This window comes from Ostrinia furnacalis, unplaced genomic scaffold (assembly GCF_004193835.3).
Source record: "Ostrinia furnacalis isolate ACB-3 unplaced genomic scaffold, ASM419383v2 OfSCF5073, whole genome shotgun sequence".
NCBI lineage: Eukaryota > Metazoa > Arthropoda > Insecta > Lepidoptera > Crambidae > Ostrinia > Ostrinia furnacalis.
In genome coordinates this window covers 285,771-307,107 of record NW_021135312.1, presented here as the reverse complement: position 1 = coordinate 307,107, position 21,337 = coordinate 285,771, and positions in this window count along the sequence as shown.

Sequence of the window (21,337 nt, the reverse complement as noted above, 5' to 3'; positions counted from 1 at the left end):
AAACAACATTCCTGGGTCACCTCTGTCCGGATTAAGGTCAAACTGGAGATAAAATAATCTCATTCATGCTAGCCCTACGAAATAATCTAGTTACTAAAGCCACGTGGAGCTGACAAGGGCTACGACGTGTCAACGAGTCTACTTTTTACAAACAAAAACCCAAAGGCACTTAAGTGATTGGGTGGACAAACATTGTAACTAATAGATGAAATTCTGCCGAAGTATTTATTTTGAGTATTTTCCATAGGGTTTGATTCAAAGATATGTGATTTGTGTCTATTTTGTAGCAAAATCTTTTTCTCATTTAGCTATAAAGTTTCTAATTTGAAATAGTGCCTTTAATTCTTTAAGCTACTCATCAACAATTGACAACACATCACACTTTACATTAAAACTAGGTACATAAGATAGCACATCTTCAAACGTTTTCATTTTGTTTACTCAATTATAGTTATTCAATTTTGTGATCCCTCTTCGCTTCGTGATGAGAAAAATGGATTGTTATTTGGATAGAAAAATAAGATAAACCATCCATAAATCGTCGTTAAGTATCTTTTCTTTGTTATGCCAACTAAGCCCCTCACTGCAATCAGCTGTTTCAATCTATACTAATATTATAAAGCTGAAGAGTTTGTTTGTTTGTTTACTTGAACGCGCTAATCTCAGAAACTACTGGTCCGATTTTAAAAATTCATTCACTGTTAGAAAGTCCATTTATCGAGGAAGGCTATAGGCTATAATTATACCATCACGCTACGAGTAATAATTGCAGAGCAAAAATGAAAAATGTTGCGAAAACGGGTTTTCACGCGTACGAAGTCGCGGGCACAGCTAGTCTATCTATAAGAGGTATATTGAAAAAAAGGATTCCTTGTTTATTTTGGAGTTTTGTATCTTGACGATATACTACATATTCTTACGTTACTTCTTAGCTCCTACTTCAGATAGTAGGCTTAAAGCTCATCCCTTCCTCAAAGTCAAAGCTCCGACTCATCCTTAAGTCAATAGGCTTAAAGTCCACAACATCACAGAAGCTTGTGTGGGTGTGTGTCATAAATATAGAGCTGCTAAAACGTGCAGCTGGGTACAAGTGAAGTTTTTTTTTAATGCAAAACAAGGCAGGTATTTGACCACAATCGCACCTGATGTTAAGTAGGATGCAGTCTAGGATGGTACATATCTAGTTGACCAAAGTATACCTTCAATGGTTTCAGAATGACCACGTGCAATGCTGAAAGCTTGAGGCAATTAATGTTTGACAGAAATCTTCGTATTTAGTTTCCCTCCCTATTCCATTATGCAAATCAAAACATGGTCACATGGAACATGAATCTCCCCCAAGGAACCTTAAGGCTGGTTTTAGAGTCGCGCTGATGGTCGGCGCTGACAGTTCTATATTGTATGTAATTGAATGGAACGTTCCTGAGTGACGCTGGTCGCTCGGCGCCGACGCTTCATACATTTCGGCTCTCAGCGCTGTCGGTCAGCGTGCGTCAGCGTGATTCTAAAACCAGCCTTAAGAGCCAAACCTCCCGTGTTTTTCATCCAGCCACTATTGAGGTCGTCGATCCATCGACCTAAGGATGTCCTTCGTTTACCGAGACGTGGTCTCCATTCGAAAATCCATTTCATTTACTCCACCTTTCATGGGTTCTTCGACAGACATAAAACAATAAGGGGTTAGCTCCCTTTGTTTTATTCTGTGTCATTATGCCGCTACCAATTGATCAACGTGGAAAGCATTAGGGGAGGCCTATGTTCAGCAGTGGACGTCCTATGGCTGAAATGATGATGATGATGTCATTATGGGAAGCTGTAGCAAAATAATCTTGATGATGACTTCCTCCAATTTCCCATGATGAATTCCAACTTGAACGGAACTGTACTAGAAAATAAAGCGTTAATGAAATAATAAAGACGCGTATAAACTAGGACCTTCACTTAGTCTGAATTAACTCTAAATTGCAGCTGCGACCGTTTTTATTGTACGTATTATACGAGTATAAAACCGACCCAGCTGCATAATATGAGGGTCTGTTTTATTTATTGCTGGAGTCTCCTATATCCAGTTTTATGGCTGTTAGATCTGTCAAAGCCAAGGCCAAAGCAATTTAGTGATAAACTGTAGTGATTCATGCTGAAAACCTGAATTTTAATAATGCAAAGGTACTCGTAGATTGGTGTTTGGTTTTCATTACCATGCCTGTGTAAGTAGGTGAGATGACATCCATTATACATGAATGTATCTATATTCAATGTTCTGAATTCATGAATAAACAATCATACTCCTGAAACAGCCTGTAACTAAAACGCTCGCCCAATTGGCTGGAAATGAGGCTGAATGTTAAGCCATTAAGCAACATCTACCCGCAGTGTAGCGTCGTAAATCAAAACATTGGGTGCTTACGTCAAAATCCCCTGCCAAATGGCGTCCTTTGAACATCTGGAAAACAATCGCCGCACGCAAACATCGCATCATCGCTGAAAAGCTTACCTGCTCTCTCGAAAGGCATGATGAAGCGTGAAAACCGCCCCTCCCAGACGTCACAGCTCCCCTCCCCTCAGCATCGCACGCATCCGATGCACTCACACACACAACACTACCACTATACTAACAACCGTTTCGATGTATCGAGTTGCACTGACAGTTGTCAGACGTTTATCGTCATGACGTAAGTAGCGGATCGCCAAAAGCAGGACGGTTCGACCCGACGCAGCCTCCGCGGCGGTGGCGGGGTCTCTTCTGCCGTGGGCCGCGGCGCGCGCCGCCAGCGCCCCCCGTTGCCATGGCAACGGTCCCGGGCGATATCTGCCTCGTCCTCTCGCGTAAAAACAAAAATAGCAAATAAATTGCGTAGTTAATCGTGTGCCGTGAAATTTTCGCAAGGATAATTAGTACATCAAAGGGGTGCTGCGTCAGCTATAAATGGACCATGGCCGGCTAAGGTAAGAACTTTTATTGTTAGAATTTTGCGTGTACGCACGACACGCGCTTTTGACAGTCCGTCATTCAGTTTTCCTTTTTGGCGGAGCGTTTGGTTTTTCCGCAGCACTGTTGCGACATTTGAAGGTTACATAACTCACAGATGCTCAGGACAGTTCAAGTGTTTCAAAGTAGGTTAAGCGGCCAACCGATTTTCTTTCGGATTCGCCCATTTCCACTGCATCTGACTGTATACGTTTGTGTTGAGTTTTCTTTCATAAATGCGAGAGCGAAACGTTGAGTTAGCCGAACATTGCCGGTTAGCCGAAGGGTTTATTTATGTGACGGGCAAGTAAATAAATGTCCAAATATGTATGGACTGACCGCGTCCGTATACATTTTTATTTGGGGCAAGAAAGAGGGCAATCGTGCGGACTGTCCCTTAACCCGAGCAGCCGAGACTTGATCATAAGGAAAACCACGGTCGCGTTACAAATTTTTTGGAACTTCATTTCTGACCTTATAGGTACCTATACTTAGCGCAAAGGAAAACTGTAGTACCTATAGTAAGTATCTACTGATCGTTGTGGAAATCCTTGAGGGGGAGGCCATTGTCCAGCAGTGGACGTAATTAAAATTTGGCTAACATTAACAGAAGAGTGTAGTACTTTTTTAACACGCTTTTATTAGGTCGTCGTGTAGGTATGTAACTAACTATGTAATGGATTCTAAGAATCTGGATTACACGCACTTCTAAGTCTTGTGTCATCATAAAACTTGGCAATTATAATATGTAAATTAGATGACAATACAATTTACCATCGAGCTGGTCTGATCATGGGACTGGAAGGTGGCTATAGGAACTCCTAAACGAAACGGCGGAATCGCATCGAGTTTGGGTTAATTTTATTGGATTTGTCTTTTCGAGCACTTTTTGACCTTTTGGTGCAGTAGGTAATCAAAAGCGTGTTTTTAGTTTTTTTTAACTATTGATTTATTTCAGTCGGTTCGTTGCACTGAAAATTTTTAGAATGTGGATGTGGGGCTGCTACCTTGACTGCCACTTTTTAATACAACGATCTTAGCGTGGAATCATGACCATTGCTCGTCTGCTGCTATAAACTATAAACAAAAAGATTGATCTTCTTTTGCAGTCGGTTATGTAGGGGACGTAATATTTGCAGATGTCACCTAAACTATTGCCTCTCGTTCGCTTAGAAATATCTTAATTAAAAGTAATATATTTTGGCTTAATACATAATACCATATAAAAGTAATTAGTATGTGTTTTGGGGTAGGTCCTATTCAAGAATTCCCACAATATCTAATGGAATATTAATGGAATTATCTCAAACTCGTACATTTACATGATTCATAACATAACTTCATAACTATAACATCAATATGTATCACGGTAAAAAACTTTCGTAATAAAACCTAACCTGGGCCATTTCTGGAATATTTTCGCTGTGATATTTTGGTGATATTGAGACACTCGTGTTATGTAAATCATGAATAGTTTAACTGCCTCCCCACGAAACTGGGCGATTATTTTATACGACCTCAGAATACAGAACAAACCAGAAGGAGTGTTCGATAACATTTCTACGCGGCAACTTGTGTCCAAAATACTTCCCCTCCCGCGCCCCTCTACCCCCTTTAGTGTTACTAGCGCCGTGTGACATCCCCATTTTCGGGGTAAAATTATGTAATTTTTTAATGAGATGTTAAACAAGTAAAAAATAAGTAAGTGAAATAAGTACACACGGCCACAATATTAACTATCCATTTCCGTTTTTGCTCTCGCTCTCATCAAATGGTGATTCTTTGCGATAGAACGAGACGACATGACTGGCCATAGGCATAGATTATACCTACCTACCTACGAATTTAATTTTTACTCCGAAGTAACCAAGTGTAGATGATTATTTATTTCTATTAAATAGTGTAATATACTACATGTAGGTATAATATGTTATTTAAAAGTCAATTACTTACAAAATTCGAATATAAATTTTAGAATGCCAAGTAAAATAAAAAATAAACTTAAGGTTCTTTATTATGTAAGCATATCGACAACAAAACATTTGTTTACGGCGCAGTTCTGCTTTTAGTTTAACTTTTCTTGGAGTCAAAAACAGAATCCAAATCAATTGATTACAAAATAGTGTAATAAACCAAACTTACTATGGCATGTATACCTCTAAACTCAGTCTGAACTGAGTTACGAGCATTAGAAGTTTGATGATTTTCATACTAGATTTGCTTTTTGTGTGCAAGTTTTGTAAGAAATTGCAACAAAATATTGCGCTATTTTTTATTGCGCTGATTCTGCTCCATACTGATGTCTGGAGCCTTTAATGGATGGTATTGTTTGTTTACACATACAATCTCACTATTTTGTTGCAATTTCTTACAAAACTTTGCGCGCAAAAAGCAAATCTAGTATGAAAATCATCAAACTTCTAATGCTCGTAACTCAGTTCAGACTGAGTTTAGAGGTATACATGTCATAGTAAGTTTGGTTTATTACACTATTTTGTAATCAAAAAACTAAGTTTGGTCGATGGCCGCGCGAAAAAAAAAAGACGCCAATTTCCGGCATTGTCTTTTGTCATGCAGGTACCTTAGTGAACTTAAAGCTCAGCTACAACAGGATATTGCAAAATTCCCACGGGAACGGGAGTTAGCGGGAAAAAACATTTGTATGAAAAAATCTAAACCGCGTAAGATAGGTGAAGAGGGTAAAACGGGATCCACGCGTACGAAGTCGCGGGCGGCCGCTAGTTCAATATAAAAAAGTAGGGTAAAATATTCCGTTGACTTGTGGCAACACTTACAAAATACAACCGTGATATTTTTTGAAAATTATTATTTAATTAAAATGAATTGGAAATGTGCTACTTACGGATAAAACATGATCCCATGCACTTTCTTCGTAATTCTAGTAGCATTCTTACATGTTGGAACGGCACAAGACGGCATAATTTAATTTTAAAGTGTCAATCTGACGGATATGTAAACAATGCGCGCGCCGGCCATTGACTAATTGCTCTAAAGTCAAATTAGTGCGTTTTGGAGTAATTTATATGAATACACATTTACGCCTGTTGACGGTTTCTGGTTTGTTCCGTATTCTGAGTATACGACAAAGACTAGCTGTTCTTGCGGTTTTACATGCTTTATCGTGCATGTCATAATAAAATGTGATAGGATTAGTGTCCTTTTAATTACTCTATTCTCAAGTCGACATACCAGTTTTTCCTTGCTTTACCAGGAACATTTACTACAGGAACTAGCTTTTGTCCGCGGCTTCACCCGCGTGAAATTTAGTTTGTCACAGATCGTCATAAATTATAGCCTAATGTTATTCTGGGTTATAAAAAATAATACTGTATAGTTTCATCAAAATCCGTTCAGTAGTATTTGCGTGCAAGAGTAACAAACATCCAGACATCCACACATACTTTGGCATTTATAATTTATTATTAGTAGGATTAAGGGTGACATTTCAAAAAATTATTGCCTGATGGATCAATGAAACTTTTTGCACTCAGAGATGTTAAGTTGTTGATTGCGGAGGGAGACACAATAGAAATTTTACTGTTCGAGGCTCACCGGAAATTCGCGTGGCGCCCAACGTGTTAACTTTGCGTGATTTGATCGATTACTTACTCCCGTATTCACAAACATTACTATGAGGTCTCACAGTGCGCGTGGAAGCACAGGGTCACATACGCACCAATCACAGAGCTCTAATCAATGCTGTGCGTTCGATTTGCTTAAGTGAAGCAGCAAATCGAACGCACAGCATTGATTAGAGCAAGCATCGATTGTGAATACGGGCCTTAATCAGTCAGTCAGCAATTCAGGACATACGACTTCATAGCTATGTAATATCATACATTATTTACGATGCATGAACATAATCCAACAAATTTGACATCCCTCGGACCCAAGAAGGTCATAAAATATCGTGACTCCCCAGAAACATATTTAATACTTCATGAAAATGCGCCTTTCCGAGTGAACAAATGCCAAAAGTTCCACGGCTTTTCCCTCGATTCCAGGAACTTCCCTGAAATTGCTCGGGACACTTTTGCATATTATTAATTAAGTTACCTTGACGAAATGTTATGTTAAAATCTACTAGGCCTTCAGGCCCTTGTCGCCGAATACGAAAACAGACTGGCAAAACGATTTTCAGACTTTGTTAGCCTTGATTTCTAATGGGAACGAAAACTAAAATCGAATAAAAAATCAAAAATATTTATTCAGTTTAGACCACAAGTGGCACTTATGAATAATGAATAAGTCTAACTTAGAAAATGAGTAGAATAATTACGTGAAAAATCATGATAAGTAAGTCCACAGCTAGTTGCTGGAAGTTGAAGCTGATTGTGGCTTTTCTCTCCCTTACATAAATGTCACAACTCATAGCATAGCGTAAGGGAGAGTTTTACGCTGCGTCTTTCAGTCTATGGTCATTTCTCCCATGACTTACTGCGAACTGTTCCTACATAATTTGCATGTCTACTTAATAAAATTCTAAATCGAAAGAAAAAAGTTTTAGTCCGAACAAAAAAAACTACCCAGATATTATGTTTCCAGGACCAGCACTAACGATGCTAGTTACGTTACACGAATTGCGAACATTACCCATATTTAAAATTCGTCTGCCCGTGAAACAAAACTTTTTACTAAGGTAAACGCGTTTTATCTACAAAATTATTTTTGTTTTTGACTGAAAATATATTATTGTTGTTTAAATTTTATTAAAAACATTCCATTCCTACGAGTGTACTTAATATTTGGGGTTCTGTATGACAAATTTCCAAGACATGCTGATATTTATTAAGCTGTACTAAACTGGATAATATTGTCTTACGGGAAATCATACGGGAACGTTAGCAAACACTTAAATTATTCAATTAATAATGCTAGCACACACAGGAACAATTAGGTTTCGAATTTTGCTTATTCAGCAATTAAACGATTCAAACAAGCTAAATATAACACGTATAAACATAATGCTTTCATTTGACACCTTAGAAAATTCGTTCGAACCTACCTAATATAGTTAAGTAAGTAATAACGCTAAATGCAAACAACCTTCAACGCCTACGCATTAACCATGCGCAACAAATCTCCCAGTAGTGTGTAACTACAATTAAAATCCAAAAGGTCCTGTTTCAGGCGTATTTGCCGCGTCCATAAACATCCTTGGGCTACTTCGGGTCACCCATTCAAGACGAAATGAATGTATTTAATGTACGTAATGTCCAAAAGCAAGGACAAGAGTAAAATACTAAGGATTTTGTAAATTTGTAAAGCTACGCATTGCTTTGATATATAGTAGGTACTTACTTCTATCAATTAATTAAGCAGCTTAAAAATTAAGTAGGTGTGTAGCGAGCACATAAAGCTAAACACCGTTACATCTTATGCAGTTGCAATAAGAGTTAGTTTGGATCAAAAATGTGTAGTCTGATGTGCTGTCGAATCGAAAAAATCAAGTGTCGACCATATTTTATTTTTACGTATCAATGTAATACTCGTAATTTGTAGAATAGCGTTTCTATGAAATAAGTATTTCTAGTTAGTGTAGGTAGGTAGGTATATATCTATTTTAAGCCCTTTCATCATAATTTATCAGGTTCTATCTCAAGATGCCACAAAGTGGTCCAGAGGGGAAAGAAAAAAGAAAATCAGTAGATTTCAGCCAAAAGATATTGATTTCCCCTTTTAGTCCGGCTTATTAGTATGCAGGGTGCGTCCGAGCGCGGCTTCCAAGGACTGTAACTAAGAAAGAAAAACCTAACATCCGTCACAACCAGGAACTAAAACGTTTTCTACTCTAGATGGATCAACTGGTTCAAAGATCGCAAACGAAAACAAAACATAAAACGCCTAATGTTTTTGTCACCGCAAACATTCACAGCACAGCGCTTTGATTGTCATTTCTACTTTAAAATCTTAGGTGCCTAGAGAACGAATCTCAATATTCAATTGTAGTTTCAACATAGATGAAAGCTTTTGGTTATTTTGATTTTAATTATTTATTATTTAGAATATAAACTGAGATTGAATACGTCTGAATACGTCTATAACTGCTACGCGTTGGACTTTGTTTGACTTAAAAACAGACTAAAATAAATCCGAGTTAGGTTATTTAATTTTATATTTGACATTATTGCCATTGGCGATTTAAATCAAGAACCATAAGAGTATTGCTATTTCAACTCTTAGTGGTAGAGAAATATTAATGAAATTCTATTTAAACTTTTTGAATTAACCGACTTAGGTACCTACAAACAAAACCGTTTAAAATTCAGTCTGTCTGACATTGAGCTAACTGACCCTTGCATCTAGAGGGTACTTAAGTAATTAAGTTACCACTTACAACTTCTAGAAATTACCCAACTAAATTAACCTCAAAACTTACTCTGTGTCTCTTAAATTAGTGTATCATTCAATGTCATCCGAAAGACAAACAATAAAGCAGCCCCGGACGAGGGAACTACGCCCTGCGGGATGCCGGATATCCTAACTTTTTATTGTGTGCTGTAGTTTATTGTGCTATGTACGCATAGTGAGTTGTAACTAATAGGAATAGAGGAGGAAGTTGAAGAAAAAATAATACAACGTTCTACCTTGCCTTAGTTCTATGTAAATTAAAGAACAACTCTAATTTTTGAAGGGGTGACTGGTCTTTGAATTAAAATGAACACTGGTCTTAAATCAAAGATATTATAACGTTAATAGGACCATTTATTGTTACGATACGTACACTAACCACAGGCTACATAAAATGGGTACAGTGAGATATTTATGTTCTTACTTACTATCCTACCTACTACATACCTACTATTTTGAAGAGTTGTCTAACTAATTTCAATGAAAACCTAAAATACAATGTTCAAACGGCATTTCAAACACGTTGTTATTTAGCAGTTTAATCTATTGTAAAAGATAATACATTATTTCTGTTTAGCTGAGTGTTTATTGAATAACGCAAGTCTATCAGCGGGCAGTAGCTAGTTCAATAACATCCTAACAAGCGAGCCCATCAAAGCTTTACATCTATTAGATTCTGTGGCTTTATCAAATTTATCAAACCGTCTCTACCACCAATAAAGCGGGTGCTTAAAATCAGTTTATGCGTGGCATATTGATAATAATGTCTCACAACGACCAACCCTTTCCCTTCGTCAGCTCTTCAACCTTCGTTAACTAAGTATAGGGTCCCATTAAGATATTAGGAAAATTCTTAACTGCCTAGCTCAATATTCTTAATAAAGAATATTTTAAAGTCTATAAACCCTTGAAAAAGAGCTAGGCTGACAATAGTGACGAGTTTCTTGCGCTGCTTCTTTTGAGCACTGGCCCATTTATTGTCCTGAAGCAAAATGGTAGGGTTAATACCTCAGTATCATATCTCAGTATTATTACACGTCTCAACGTGTAATAATGCATTTTATGAGTTTTTTTATCCTGAATTCCTGATACAAAAAGGCTTATGTAATAAAACCTCATTGTCATCATCATCATCCTTTCAGCCACTGCTCCCCCAATGATTTCCACATCGCCCGGTTGGGAGAGCGGCCTGCATGCAGCGCGTTGCTACCTTTGTGAGGTCGTCGGTCCACCTTGTGGGTAGACGTTCTACGCTGCGCTTTCCGGTTACGTTCTATGCTAATATTCAATAAATAGGTTAGTACGAGTAGGTACTTATTCTTATTTACTTTTCTAATTCGAGTTTGTACTCTAGTCTCTACTGCAGAATAAATTACTTAGTTCCCTTCTAGTAAGTAACACAACATGCAAAGAAATGAATTATTGAAAATCACCTTACGTTTCGCATTTTTTTTCTTTGAATTTTTTTTTAATGAGCCTCTCATTCAACAAAACAAAGTTGAGTAGGAAGGATAACAATTACACTCTACGAGACTACGAGCACTACGCATTTTAAGTACAAAGGGTTACCGTAATTTCAACTCTATCCATCAAGTAATAAGAGATATTTCAGTGTCATTAACGATAGGACAGTCGGGAGGTCTTTTCAAAAGTGTCATCTTTACAAACACAGAAAAAAAGCACTTGAAACTATTGTTTGAAGATGCTTTACGCTATTCAATCTCTTTGTTCGCCTTTTGTAACTCAAGAGGATTGTAAAAAACATCTATAGGACTGTGAACCTTCCTGGTTGGGGATAAAAATTAAAATTGTTTTCGCTTTTGTCGTCTACTGTACCCACTGAGACTGTAAGTTGCCTCGAAGTGCATTATTTTTCTTAGCGTTGCTATATTACGTCATTCTTTATATTGAGGAGACATTTTTGCCAGTTTTTTTTAACCTTTATAGCCAGTGATGTTCATTTCATCATCATCATCATTTCAGCCATAGGACGTTCACTGCATGACATAGGCACAAATTGTGACATACATAGGCCTCCCCCAATGATTTCCATGATGACCGGTTGGTAGCGGCGTGCACCCAGCGCCTTCCTTCCTGTTACCACAGTAGATAAATCAAACAGTACGGAAGCTTCATACAAACGCTCGAAATCAGACTCACGCACACAGACGCACGCTTTACACGAGCTCTAAGCGAACCTCGCAGTCCATCCGTCGCGAGTGTCGCGCGCGTTGTGTTTTTAATAACAATTTTATTGCATGCACTGTCCGCTGTATTTTTAAAAAAAACATGCCACGAGTGTATTGCGTAGTATACGGCTGCTTGAACTCGGCATCTTCAAAACCAGAACTTTCATTTTTTAAACTTCGTAATAATTCTGAATTGTAAAAATGATTAAATATTACTTTTTATATAAAGTGCTTACATCTGATTTTGTAATAGTTCTTTTTAAATTACGTAATTACGCTTTTTAACAATTTATGTGTTCTATTTGATAAAGTAATTTGCTCCGCGCGCTTTTGTACTAAGTGATGAACTGTATTTAAAATGAGGCAATAGCTATGTGAAAGTAGGTATCCGGTATTTTATTTATGAGAATAGAATATCTTCTACCGGCCTCTAATAGTACTTAATCAATTTATTCGATTATGTATTCGATCATTATAGAACCTAATTAACGTTTTATTTTTTTGTTAACTACTTAGTCAATTAATTTATTCCATTAGGTATTTGATAATTAAAAAACCTAAATAAACGTTTTAATAAATAAGGAAGTCAGAACCTTTTTAATTTTATAAAGATTAAGAGTGCCAACCCTAACACTCAGTTGAAGTGTAGGTATTTAACTCGCCGAAAGGGCTAAGTTTCCGTACTGCTTTAGCTCATATATCTACTGTGCTGTTACCTTTATGTGGTCGTCGGTCTACCATAATTATGTTAATTTATCACGTTTTTATTAAGCCTTTAAACATGGTTTTGATGTTAAAAGTAAGTTCCTTTACCTTTTGGTGAACTCTAGGCACAAAATTCATATTTTAAACACAAGAAAAGTAATCCGTACCAAAATCCTTCGAGTGTAGTATCTTGTTGAAGGTAAACCTTTTTCAAAGATAATCCTTGAAAAATTGTGGGTTTGCCCTAAAACTCCAGCGTAATCTTTTCTCTTTTATTAAGCAAAGATAAAAAGATATGTAGCGAGCCCTTAACCTTTCATTTACTTTGTTTATAAGTAGGTTATGAGAATGCTTTACTTATGAGAAATTTTAGAGTTACTAAGAGGAACTAACCTAACACATTTTTAGGTGTAGGTACGAGTATATCCAATTACTTATTTAACCTCAATTGCTTTCTAAGAAAAACTATATCTTCCTCTAATTCCGGCAAAAAGCCGTCCATCTTCATGTGTTAAGAATCCATTAGCTGGAACTTAGCGTGTATCCCTTGTGGATCTTTTGAGAGAATTTACGGATAGAAACGATGGTGTTACATGCGAGGTAAGTTACACTCAATAGCACATAGTAGATGAGAGATCACTCTTAAATTCTGCGGAATAAGAGCGAGTTTGGAGTGAAATTGTTGAACTTGGTGTGACGTTAGAATGTATAGAATAACTTTAACCATGGCTATCTAACTTATTGGTGGGAATGACTGTCAGAGTAAGACCGGAGCCGAATTAGGAAATGTAAAAAATATGATCCAACTGGGATCAAACAAAGAAAGTTTTGCCATCTAAAAGGCGACTTAGTAGACCTTGCACGATTGAGACTAGTTAATATACCTACATAGGATGAAGATACATACTTTAAATGGATACGTACATTATTGAACACAAATACATAACATTTAGTCCTACCTAAATGACATCAACAGGATTTGAACCCGTAGATGCAGCTGGCTTTGTAGTATAGTGTGTGAACTCTGTTAACATTTGACATTCCATCCTTTCCCACGAAAATGTGACTTCTATACGACCTACATTATTATTATGTGCTTTTAGTCTGTTTCTCACACTTATTCTAAGGATATTTATACGTTTATGATATATCTTCCTTCCTTGACTTTTAACATCAACCTCTGATTGGTTTTGATTGATCGATTATGTCCTATAAGAAACGTGATTGAGACGCAAGCGCATCAAACGAGTTGATTGTGAATTTGTCTTGTTTGTATGCTTTCTATTCACTATCATAATCATTGTGTATTCTTGTCAGCTTCCTATTTATTATCGTTATCGAAACTATGTCCATCAACATGGTTGGAGGGTACAATTACGTCTTGATAAATTATATGCTTCCAATACTGTGTTAAAATATTCAATACTTTACCTACTTATTTCGTGCGGTGTTAGGTTTACTAGCACAACAGATTCCATAGGTATTTTTCATTTTTCACTAGCACATCTTTACTCACGCACGAGGCCTGACAGACAAAAGGTAAATTCCTAGTATGTAGGTAGGTACCTATATTGAAATTGGAATTCAAAGTTCAAGCATGTTGGTTATCTACTCTGATTCATCGAAACAAATTCAAGGTAATTTTATAGTCATCATTCTGACTTAAGAACTTCCGATTCAGAAGAACTATTATAGGTACCTACTTAATTCCGTTTTTTTACTTTTTTATAGAGTTGTGGTCGTGGAATCCCTTAACACACCATTATAACTGAAAGTGATAGCTTAATATCGCTTATTATAACTAAACCATAACCATAACGGAGATGTTATAAATTGCCACCAGCTCAGAGACAAGCCGGTAGGTGTCGCTGCTCAAAATAATTAACTGTGTGCGGATTAACCGGATTATTTGAAGCTCGGCTCAAATTTTCTCTTCAATTCACGCCTTGACAATGGTTGCAAGCAATCTTAGGCCTGGTTGCACCATCTAACTTTGACCGTAACTTTAACGATAAACGGTGTTTTTTGTATGGAGTTTGACAGATTTTTGACGTTTGTCAAAGTAAAGTAAGATGGTGCAACCCAGCATAAGGGTTATACAGGAGGGTTTGACTTAATGAATTAATGTCACAGGGACGCTTCATTCATACGGTAGGTATTAGATGTAGCTAGGTAGTAGCTACCTACTTAACAAAGGATTTGAATAAGGGTCTAAGTACTACAGTCGATTGCAGATTAAACTACACACTGTGTTTACCTTGATGTGATTCATGCCTATGCAACTAGCAGTTACTTAGCTACAGCTGCAGTACAGTCAAAATCATCATCATCATTTCAGCCATTTCACTGCTGAACATAGGCCTCCCCCAATGACTTCCGTATCGCACGGTTGGTAGCGGCCTGCATCCAGCGCCTTTCTGCTACCTTTATCAGGTCGTCGGTCCAAATTGTGATTGGACGTCCCACGCTGAAGTGGCAATAGTACGCAGAACTGACGGCCGATGGGGCAGCAAGGTTCTGGAGTGGAGGACACGTACTAGAAAACGCAGCGTGGGACAGTCAAAATGTGTGCTTGAAATTATTTATTTGCACATTTAAAGAACCTATTAGCACGGAGTAAACATTAAATTAATAAAATCATTGGTATTATTGCAGCTTTCTTCTTTACAAATGCCCCATAAGATACAATCGATGTGGTAGAACATAGAACCTCCTCCTTTTTTAAAATTCGGTTAAAAGCACACGCAAAGCTCGCTAAAACATAGCCTACTGAACTAATAGCGGAAACGCCCCTAAGGTTTAATTAGCGTGCAATTTGAAACAAATTGATGTTATTAATTTATTTGAACGATTAAATTATGGATTCTTACGGTTCCCTCAGGTTCCAATGCTACAACAAACATCAAACGAAAAGTACCTACAAAGTCGCAAACTCCAATTTCGGTTTAACAAACTCTACGAGTACAACTACAATGCTTGACATCAAGAATTCTTTTCATTGTACTGCTATTGAATGAGACCGTTTTTACCTGCCTACAGAGTTAGGGACGTGAAAATCTCCGGTACGAAACTTTCGGATATTTAAATGGGAAGAAATATCCGACTGTGCCAGAAGCAGTTACTTATTTTCAAGAATACATTTCTCTCGATTGAGATTTTCTTCTGTATTTTGATTTGAAGAGCTAAAACGTACTTACCTACTTGTCGACTACCGTAAGACAGTTACCTAGGTACCTATTTACAGTGGTGGTTTGAAGACGCAATATTATACTTCTTCCATCCTTCCTCCTACCTACCCCATTGGAGTATGATTGGAGACTGTGTAGTGATATGTGTTTAACTATTCTGTGGTATGGCTGAAACACCCTCACAGTTTGGGATAATATACCTTTGGGATCGAAGTGAGGTAAGCTTTGAAAACATTTTCTTTCCGGATTTCCATCACGACTGAAAATATTTACGAAGATGACACGAAAAGTTACTTTCAATATAAATAAGGAAGTAAAATATTGTAGGATCAGACACCAAAATCACGTATTTTGTTCGTAGTGATTTATAGAGATAGGTATATCTTTGCTTCCAGTAACATCCCTATTTGTATTCAAGTCCAAAAAGTGATATCCGTAACTCCAACTCATTCATACAAGATACCTTTGTGACGTAGGGTCAGGGCCGGATTCTTTGAAAGTTTTGCGTGAATTGTGCAGTACACTGTTAGGTAGTAGTTACACGTGTTTTGTATAGTAGATAAATGTCGTGATAGAATAGGTGGACCGACGACATCATTAAGGTAGCAGGAAGGCGCTGGACGCAGGCAGGCCGCTACGGCTACCAACCGGGCAACATGGAAAGCATTGGGGGAGGCCTATGTTCAGCAGTGGACGTGTCCTACCTATGGCTGAGATGATGATGATGAATAGCACGATTCGTTATAGTTTAAATCATAGTTGCTGACTGTACGTGGCCCTTTGCGAACCTGTAGCAGAATCGGGGCGTACAGCTGATTTGGGAAAAATGGCGGAATGATATTAAAAATAACGAATTGGGTGCTCGGATGCACTTGCATTACATTACTGTAAGCGTATTTCTGCTCTGACTGTAGGTAGTCTCCTCAAAATCTACATACGAACCATCACAAACCAGTGTAAACTTTTTAATAAGGTTTTTTTACTAATTAATATTAATTGTTATCTTTTTACTTCACTGTCACTGTGTCATTAAAAACTGGCCATGCTAATAAAATATCCAACAACACACTTCCTCGTCTTAATTGATGCTGAAAAAAAATACTATTACGAACCCGTCTTTTATTATTTCACGTAAAAAACGTCCAAACATAACATTTCCTGTAATACTCGTAAATAATTAATTTAATGTAAGCCGAAAACTATAAAGTAAATTAATTAGCTAATTACATATCGCTAAAACTGACTCTACCAAACTCGCGGCATAATGGTGGCATTCAACCATAATCCTAATTGTCTATTTTAATTTACATAATTCCAACAAAGCGAAATAATTCGGGTAACCTTGGCAAGTTCATTTACTTATGGTTTGGTGTGATGATGACTGTATTACCACAGTAAAAGTTGACAAAGTAGGTTCACTCACTTAGGCTGAGTTGCTCCATCTTACTTTTACTTTGACAAACGCCAATAATATGTCAAACTTCATATAAACATCACTGGCTATTGTTATTGTTACGGTTAAAATAACAACTGTGGTGCAACTTGGGCTAAGTTCAAATTGTTAAAAAAAAACTTTTGTAAGTACTTGTAGAGTAACTCTAAGCTTCCGAGTAACTTTTAAAGTTAATAGCGCTTGTATCTAATTTTTTTTTTATTTGCTACAATAATGTCGTAGTCTTGCATTGGGGGTTGAAAATGTAAAATGGTATGAAAAACTCTGACTTACGCGTTTTGTGAAAGAATAATGCTTCTTATATCTTAATTATTGTAATTGATAGTTAAAGGTGATACAAACAAACTTCTGGTAAGTTACCTACTTGCATAGGTGCTGACGCTATGCACAAAAAAGTTAACAAAAATTACTTATTTCATTAAAGTTTTGGAACTCATAAAGTTGCTAACGAACGAGTCCAGGGGAAAATACTGTACGAAATGAATATTTTTTACATAGTCCTTTTGGACATCGACAGTTATTATTTTTCAGTGCATTAAAGCTACTACATCTCCTTCCACTGTGGTATTTCGTAATGAGATAATGTTTCCGTAAGGGCAGGGCTATAAGCAGGTACAGTAAGAAATACTTTTATCGCAACTCGTAAAGTAAAACAAGTTTTATATTACCCAAAAAATTTAAGTACCAGTTCAAAGAAGGGTATTTGAATTTTGAAGGAGAGCCAAGTCAATTGAAGATATTGGTATACCTAGGTAATAAAATTAATTTCTTTAACTTACGTTTAATAAATTGTAATACTTGAAAGATTTTTAAATCTACTAATCTTTTAAGAGTATGTCCCGCCATTCCAGCCTAAAGAAATTTCCCTGTAGGCGCGCTATATCCTAGAAATAATTTAATTTATTACTTGGTACGAGTAGGTAGGTACTTCAATTTTAAAAACCTATTACTGAAAGTCTTTGAGTAGTACAGACTTACAGAGGTAATGTTTGTAAGTAGGTACTTTCCATTTACGACTAATCTTTTCACACTCCATTCAATCTGCACGCACTTTGAAATGAGATAGAACATAAGGCTGTAGCTACACGCACGATGCTGGTTGCTGTATGTAACTCATACATTATTTTATAACACAAGGCAAAACGAAAAACATAAGAAATTTTAATATAAGGAAAGTTCCAAAAAACAAATCAATAATAATGTAGTCTAATATCATTGGACACAGGCCACAGATCAGAGTTCTCAAATACTGTGTCAAGTCGTCTTCAGTCACGCCTAGTAGAAAACTACTTATCATCATCATCATCATCATCATCATCATTTCAGCCACAGGAAGTCCACTGCTGAACATAGGTCTCCCATAATGATTTTCACATCGCCCGGTCGGTAGCTGCCTGCACCCAGCCAGTGCCTATTGTACCTACTTATTGTACTGCCTGAGGCTGCTTCTCCGATGGATGGTATGGCAGCCAATACATTATACTTCATACAGTGTGGCCGCACCCTTAGCACATAACAGCTTTCAGCAATTATCGTGTGAAGATTGTTGTAGAGGAGACGAAAACGCAAAGCAATTTCGCTAAGAGGTTTAATCTAAATAGTCTAACGTAAATTGGTTGGTTAAATAAGTAGGTAGGTATGTGATGTAGCCAGGGACGTGTTGAATCAAAGATTGCCTATTTGAATACCTACTTAGGCTGGGTTACAACATCTTACTTTAACTTTAACAAACGTCAAAAATCTGTCAGACTTCATACAAAAAGCAAAAAGCACCAGTTATCAGTATCATTCAGTTACCATTAAAGTTAGGTTAGTTAGGTGGTGTAACATAGCCTTGGAGGATGACGACATCAATTGACGACCCACAAAAGTGAATTTGTTAGTCGTGCGCATGTATCTTGATTAACTCATCTACTGAGATGTTTTCTAGCTTACCGTTTAATTGTAGGACATTTAGAAGTTGAACTGACGATCTCATAATGGTAGCAGGAAGGCCGGAAATTATGAAAATCATTGGGAGAGGCCTATGTTCAGCCGTGGACGTCCTATATGGCTGAAAATTAAATGATGAAGATGACCGTTTATTTCCCATAATATGGGTTTGAATAAACGCTGATCTCCTAAGCGTCTATCTATGTATTTCCGTTATTTTTATGCTCACTTTGCATGGGAGAACTTTTAACTAGGCTACATTTCATTAATAGCATTGAATTTAGTCATTTGTTACGTAACATAGAATTTCCTAGTTTCTAAGACACTTAGGTAGGTAGGTTATAATAATAACTGTCTGTAGACGAAGTTCCAAGTTATTCCTTGTTCGAACGTTCTTGCACGAGCTCGGTCACTATGTGGCAACAAACTGAGCTAAGAACCGAATTTAAACAAGAACATTACAGAACTTAGCCAATTACCTTACTTGGTAAGCACTAAGATGTGTACAGACAGACGGCAGCACGACATTTTAGTTGCAAAATAACATTTAATACAACCGCATAGATGCCATACATACCGCATACATGTCATGTACCGGAAAACGCAGCGTGGGACGTCCACCCACAAGGTGGACCGACGACCTGATAAAGGTAGCAGGAAGGCGCTGGATGCAGGCCGCTACCAACCGTGCGATGTGGAAGTCATTGGGGGAGGTCTATGTTCAGCAGTGGACTTCCTGTGGCTGAAATGATGATGATGACGATAATTAAACCGGTGCTTTTTGTATGGAGTTTGACAGCTTTTTGACGTTTGTCAAAGTCAAAGTAAGATGGTGCAACCACCCTTAGACGTGTATAGACGGCAGCACGACATTTTAGTTGCAAAATAACACTTATTGCAACCGCATAGATGTCATAGTAAATTCAGCTTGAGGTCCACGCCACGGCCACACCAAAGTTCTAAGTCGCTGGCTGGAAAACAAAAGAATGATAAAAATAAATGTTTGGAAAAAAAGGAAAGGACGAATATGCGAGAGTCAGGCTTCCCCATTCTTCTGGTCACCACGAACAAAAATCATCAAGATTGAAAGACTGGTAGGTAGGTACCTATACCTACCTACTTACCTACCTATTTACCATCCTATTATGCACAGTAGCCTAGCTTTTTTTTTGATGGACTGTCCCGCTGAAGCGCGTAGGAGTAGCCTAGCTGTTTATTAAAAGTAAAATTCTTAATGATCTTTATGAATGCACAGATAAGTAAAGTTAGGCACATCACATCCCAGTTAAAAAAAGTAAAATCTTCTAGCAGTTAAAAAACAAAACATCCATTCCCAAATAACCAGTAGCCGAACCCAGTGTTTGTTCTCAGATCCCATTAGATCTAATAATTGCGTTTCGAGTGGTGGGCAAAGTCTTTTTGTTACCCTTCGAGTGGGTGTAGAAATTCATTGTTTGCCCGCCCAGAGTGAGGGCCCATTTTGTGAAATCATAAAAAAGTAAAGTCAGACAATAGGTTCCGAATTCGAATGTTTTGTTTAAAATTTTTAACACTGGCCGCATCCTAATATTGTCAGCAATGTCACCGATTTCTAGAACACAGATTAAAAAATAACCAAAATAAAAAAATAAACAATTTTTGAATTTTGTTAACATTTGAAGGGGGTTTTTTTTTTACTTTCGTGCCGCATCTTAACCTATTTATCTTAGAAAACGATTTCTAAACAGATTTTATCGGGAACTGAATCGGGATTCAGGCACCACGTGACCTCTCTTATCCCACCCTGTGATTCCACCATTGCGTCAGTCAATAGGATAATAGGATTGTCACTAAGAGCAACAAGAATAGTTAGAAATAGGTACCTAAAATTTAGGCATAAAACCAATCCATTCATCCTAAAAAAGCGCGCGCTACACCTAGGGTTGCCAACTCTTGAAAGGACCAACCCGGGAGAATTGTGGGGGGGGGGGGGGCTTGCTCCATAGTTGCTCCATCACGGTGAATACGCGCTCGAATGAAGCATTAATAGAGACAGGAATGGAAATAACAAACGTGACCATTTTTTTAATTCAGGACAGGGATTTCTGTCTTTCGATTTCGTAAAGAAGTCAACCCAGCGTAAATCCACTCGATTTTCATCAATAAGATGTGGTTGCACCTCACGCAAAAGTCCAACCTCATCGTACAACTTGTCACTATCTATGTCAATATTTAATAATTCCTGGAGTTTAGTAATGCTGGTCCATGTGATTGGTTCTTTTAAAGATAAAATTTATAAACAAGTACGAGCAGCAATGGATGCATTTAATTTTTAGAAATACCGGAGAAAATAGTGCTCTCCGGGAGGTCGGGAGATTAACTATTATTTCCGGAGTCTCCCGGGCAATCCGGGAGGGTTGGGAACCCTAGCTACACCTATTGTTTTTTTGCCTAAGCAACCCCACTTGGCCGAGTATACACGTGCTACTGGGTTTTTTATAGTCACCTCTAATGAACCGTATGCTCGGAAACCCTGGGCAGGATATCCTGT